Source organism: Meles meles, chromosome 3 (assembly GCF_922984935.1).
Source record: "Meles meles chromosome 3, mMelMel3.1 paternal haplotype, whole genome shotgun sequence".
In the NCBI taxonomy this organism is placed as follows: domain Eukaryota; kingdom Metazoa; phylum Chordata; class Mammalia; order Carnivora; family Mustelidae; genus Meles; species Meles meles.
The window spans coordinates 3,425,370-3,431,689 of NC_060068.1; the positions used below are offsets into that span (position 1 = coordinate 3,425,370).

At 43.8% G+C, this 6,320-nt stretch overlaps 1 pseudogene; it reads left to right on the forward strand.

Annotated features, from left to right (window-relative positions):
- The first annotated feature begins 1,812 nt into the window (after positions 1-1,812).
- LOC123938486 lies at positions 1,813-3,437 on the forward strand (annotated as a pseudogene).
- The last annotated feature ends 2,883 nt before the right edge of the window (positions 3,438-6,320 follow it).

The window sequence follows — 6,320 nt, forward strand, 5'->3', positions numbered from 1 at the left end:
TCAGGCGCGCTGGCGTTCAGGTGCACTCGCGGCTCAGGGACCGAGACCTGATTTCTCCGCCGCACTCTCTCTGGCTCCGCGCCAGGGGAGGCTGTCCTGGGTCCGGGGACTTAGGTCCCTGACCCTAACCGCCCAGGTTCCCACTATTACCCCCGCCACCGCGATCCTTTGCTGTTTGTTTTTTGAGTGCTTTCAACCAGACTCCAAGTTAATGCTGGTCCCCAGACGCAGAGTACTCTCGTGTTGGGGTATTACTTTCCAATCGGTCACCTCCGGTGGCTCCCTCCCCCTTTTGTTTATCTTCCGATATCAGTCCGATGCTCCCAGTCTGCTTTACCTGCCACTGGCGTCTTCTGCTCCAGTAGAGATCCAGACGTGTATAATTCTGATCTCAGGCTGATTTCATGGGTGGTCGGAGTTCTTTGGTAGGTAATCAGCTCACTTTAGGGTACAGGTTGAAATGGTGCCTCCTCCTACTTCCCCGCCATCTTGCTCCCCCCCATTATCCCCATTTTAATAAAAAAAATCAATACACGAGCCATAGAAGCATCAACAAAATATTTTCTTACCCAAGCCACTGCATCTATACTCTTAATATTAGGAATTATTATTAACCTACTATTGACAGGGCAATGAACAATACTAAATACACCTAACCCAATCACATCAAACATAATAACAGTAGCTCTGGCAATAAAATTAGGACTATCACCCTTCCACTTCTGAGTACCTGAAGTAACCCAAGGAATTCCACTATCATCAGGAATGATTCTACTAACCTAACAAAAATCGCCCCCTTATCTGTTCTATACCAAATCTCTCCATTTATAAATCCAAACTTATTAGTAGCCATAGCTGTTATACCCGTTCTAGCAAGAGACTGAGGAGGTCTTAACCAAACACAACTATGAAAAATCCCAGCATACTCATCAATCGCCCACATAGGATGAATGATTGCAGTAACAACAAATAACCCTACCCTAATAATATTATACCTCATAATCTACATTTCAATAACACTTGGAACATTCATACTGTTCACAGTCAGTTCATCTGCAACCACACTATCACTATCTCATATATGAAACAAACTCCCACTAATTAACTCACTAATCCTAACAATCATACTATCACTACGAGGCCTACCTCCCCTCTCAGGATTCATCCCTAAATGAATAATCATCCACAAACTCACACAAAAAAACCCCAATATAATTGTTTTATCAACATTTATAGCAATTACAGCCCTACTAAACCTATACTTTTATATGCAGTTAACACTTGCAACAGCGCTAACTATATTCCCCTCAATAAACACCATAAAAAATGGCAATTTGAAAACACAAAAAATGCAATTCTTTTATCCCCACTAATTGTAACTTCGACCATATTATTTCCATTAACCCCAATAAGAGTAACACTGTTCTAGAAGTTTAGGTTAAAAACACCAAGGGCCTTCAAAGCCCTAAGTAAGTGCCATTCACTTAACTCCTGAATCTCACCTTAAGGACTTTAAGAGTCTATCTCACATCTACTGAATGCAAATCACTTTAATTAAGCTAAGCCCTTCCTAGACTGCTGGGCTATCATCCCAGGAAACTTTAGGTAGCTGCTAAATACCCTAGTCAACTGGCTTCAATCAACTTCTCTGGCTGCGAAGGGAAAAAAATGTGGGGAAGCCCTGGCAGGGTTGCAGCTGCTTCTTTGAATTTGCAATTCAATGTGATACTTCACCACAGAGATTGGCAAAAAGAGGACTCAAACCCCTACTCTTCAATTTAGAGTCTAATGCCTTTATCGGCCATTTTACCTATGTTCATAAAGCCATAATTATTCTCCACAAATCATAAAGATCCTTTACCTTTTATTTGGTGCATGAGCCGGAATGGTAGGCACTGCTCTTATCCTATTAATCTGTGCTGAATTGGGCCAACCAAGTGCTCTACTAGATGACCAAATCTACAACGTAATTGTAAGCGCCTATGCATTTGTAATAATTTTCTTTATAGTAGTGCCAATTATGATTGGAGGATTCAGAAACTGATTAGTACCCTTAATAATTGGCACACCCTACACAGCACTTCCAAGAATAAATAATATAAGCTTTTCACTTCTGCCCCCCTCCTTTCTTCTCCGTCCAGCTTCTTCCATGGTAGAAGCAGGTGCAGGAACAGGATGAACTGTGTACCCTCCTCTAGGAAATTTCCTCTAGGAAATTTAACACATGCAGGAGCATCCGAAGACATAAAAGTCTTCTCCCTACACCTAGCAGGTGTCTCATCTATCCTAGGAACCATTAACTTTATTACTATCATTATCAACATAAACCCCTCTGCAATATCACAATATCAAACTCCTCTATTTGTATGATCTGTCCTGGTCACAGCTGTACTTCTACTCTTAACATTACCAGTTCTAGCAGTCAGTATTACCATACTACTCACAGACTGAAATCGAGATACTACCTTCTTTGACCCAGCTGGAGGAGGAAACCCTATTCTGCATCAATACCTATTCTGATTTTTCGAACATCCCAAAATATATATTCTAATTCTACCAGGATTTGGAATTATCTCACATGTTATAACCTATTACTCAGGAAAAAAAAAAAAAAAAGAACCATTCAGCTACATAGGAATAGCCTGAGCAATGATAGCTATCAGTTACTTAGGATTTATTGTTTGAGCCCATCACATGTTTATCGTAGGAATGGACGCCGGCACACGAGCATACTTCACCTCAGCTACTATAATCATTGCAATTCCAGTGGGAGTAAAAGTATTTAACTGACTGGCTACTCTACACCGGGGAATATTAAATGATCACCAGCTATATTATGAGCACTGGGGTTTATTTTTCTCTTCACAGTGGGCGGTTTAACAGGTATTATGTTATCAAACTCATCATTAGATATTGTTCTTCATGACACATACTACATTGCAGCACACTTCCATTATGTCTTTTCAGTGGGGGCAGTGTTTGCAATCATAGGCGGGTTTGTCCATTGATTCCCACTGTTCACAGGTTACACACTAAATGATATTTGGGCAAAAACCTACTTTACAATTACATTCGTAGAAGTAAATATAACATACTTTCTTCAACATTTCCTAGGCCTATCAGGAATACCTCGATGATACTCCGATTATCCAGATGATTATACAACATGAAACATGATGTCTTCCATGGGTTCATTTATCTCATTAAGGGCAGTAATATTAATAATATTCATAATCTGAGAGGTCTTCGCATCCAAACAAGAGGTGATAATAGGAGAACTTACTTCAACAAACATTGAATTATTACATGGATGCCCTCCTCCATATCACACATTTGAAGAGCCAACCTATGTACTACCAAAATAAGAAAGGAAGGATTCGAACCCCCTAGAATTGGTTTTAAGCCAATATCATAACCACTATGTCTTTTTCAATAAAGAGATATTAGTAAAAATTACATGACTTTGTCAAAGTCAAATTATAGGTGGAAGTTCTTTATATATCTATGGCGTACCCTTTCCAAATAGGCCTTCAAGATGCAACCTCCCCTATTATAGAAGAACTATTACACTTCCATGACCATACATTAATAATCATATTCTTAATCAGCTCTCTTGTTCTCTACATCATTTAATTAATACTAACTACTAAACTAATACATACCAGGACTATACATGCTCAAGAAGTTGAAACGGTATGAACTATCCTACCTGCTATCATTTTAATTTTATTTGCTTTACCTTCACAACGAATCCTCTATATAATAGATGAGATCAATAATCCTTCCTTGACCGCAAAAACTATGGGTCACCAATGATACTGAAGTTATGAGTACACAGATTATGAAGACCTAAACTTTGACTCCTATATAACCCCAACTCAAGAGCTAAAACCTGGAGAACTATGACAATTAGAAGTAGACAATCAAGTAGTCCTCCCAATAGAAATAACAATCTGCATACTAATTTTGGAGCCACAACGCAGCACTCTGCCTGCCCAGCAGATGAAAAACTGCCCTATAGGGTTGCCCAAATACCCCAAATGAGGATGAACCTGCACAGCCCTCAATGACACCCCAATACCATAGGCCTCCCTGTGTACTACTGCTCTGTATGACACAAAATGAGCCAAGGCCTCCCATCAGCAACCCAGACAGCTGGCCACATATGTAGCAGAATGAACTTGCCATGGCCTTAGGCCATCATCTCTACCCAGCCTTGGTTTTCAGGCATCTGTCCCTAGACCTTATCTCAGGTGCCTGCATATGGAGGAACCTAATGCAGAAAACGGAAATCCTTCTTCCCCGTGGCAGGAAACCTTGCTGTTTGGAAGGGTGTAAAACCCTCAGAGCAGAGGAAACCTGCATGATCAATGAGGCCACAACACTCTTGAGGGCTGCCTTGGCACAAACACACACTGTGACCCTCAGCCTGAACCCCCATTTCAAATAAGGCCCTCAGTAGCCAGAACATGTGCCCATATATCGGGCTTGCCCTTCTCCTAGGCCCAAATCCTAATCCAAGGTAGAGTTTTCCAGGCGCCCATACCCAGAGCCCTGTTTTGGAATCCCTCTTCTTAGGGGACCACTGAGACAGAAAAAAGGGAGACTAACATCCCCCAGAACGACACCAAACTATTGGGAGCTGGGTGGTGTCTAGCCCCAGAGCCAGGTGATCCAAACTGTCTTGTTCCTAGGTCCCAATGGAAATTCGAGGTGGGGTTTCCAGGCATCCAAAAATAGAGTCCTGCTCTCAAATTTTTCCATAAGGGAACACTTGAGCTATCAAACAGGACTCCACCTGTCCCACAGGAGGAAACCTTGCTGTTTGCAGCAACAAACAACCCCCAGATTGGGAAAACTCCATGGCCTCATGAGGCCACTGATCCATTCAGTGGCCATGATGGACACAAACTCCAGCCTGAGCAAATGCCTGGCTCTCACCCTTACTTCAGATGCTGGAGATCTCGCTTCAGCCTGTGCAGTTTGGGGCTGCTGAGCCATCTACCCTGAAAGTAACCTTAGCTTCTGTTTTCAGACTTCAGTCCTCATACTCCTGGCGCACAAGCACTCCAGACTGGAAATTCAGGAGCCACAATGCAGCACTCTGCTTGCCCACCAGAAGGATAAAGTGCCCTATGGGGTTTCACAAACCCACAAATGAGGATAGGCCACCCTGTGCAATAGTGTTCTGTCTGCCATACCCTGAGTTACAACCTTCTCTCAGCCACTCAGGTAGCTGCTCGCCTAACCACCAGATTGGACCTGCCATGCCCCTAGGCCTTCATGACCCTAGGCCCAAATCCTAACCCAATTTTGGGATTCCAGACACCCATACACAAAGCCCAGCTCTCGAATCCCTCCTTATGGGGACCGCTGAAACAGATATCAGGATTCCTTCTCTCCCCCACAATGACTCCATGCAATTTGGAGTTGTGCAAAACCCCAAAAGAGGGAGGATATTCCCTGGCCGCATAATGGCACCCCTATTTCCGTGGCCTTCCTAGACACCGAAACCAGAGGCAAAAGCCTGAGCTTCCGCTTCACACTCACACTAATATAACATCCCTAGGAGCTCACCACAGGGTCAACAGATCGGGTCTGCCATACCCTTAGCACTAATCCTAACCTCAGTTGGTGCTTTCATACTTCTGTCCCCAGACTCCTGCCCCATAAAGCCTCCAGGCTGGGTATGACATAGCCACACCATAGAACTGTGTCTGGACTCCAGAGGGAAGCTGGGCCCTACAGAGCTTCAAGAAACCTCAAGTTTAGGAGAAACCTGCAAGCCCCTAAGGCCACCCCGATTTTGTAGGATGCCCTGGACAAAAATGCACAGTCTGACACACCCTGAGCAATAACCTCCTGTCAGACACCCATGCAGATGGCCCCAGAGACAGAACACTGAAGCTGATACGCTCCTAAGCTTTAATCTGAACCCTTGCTTAGCTTTTCAGACATCTGTCCCCAGAGGCCTGGTCTCGAATACCAACATTTGCAGGATCCCTGAGTCACAGAGGACAACACCTCCAATTCCCAGAAGGAAACATTGCTATTTGGAGCTCTATCAAAACCTCAGGGTAGTAGAATCCTGCATGGGCCCTGAGGCCACTGCCACATTTGAAGGTCGCCCTGAACAGAAACCCGCATTGTGACCCTCAGCATCAGACTCGTTTTCAACTCAGTCCCCTGGGTAGCTTGCCCCAGAGCCAGAAGATTGGACCTGCCATGTCCCTCGGCACCAATGGGAACCCTAGGTGGCATTTTCAGGCATCCATACATAGACTCTGCTCTCGAATCTTTCCATACGGGGGCTCTTGAGC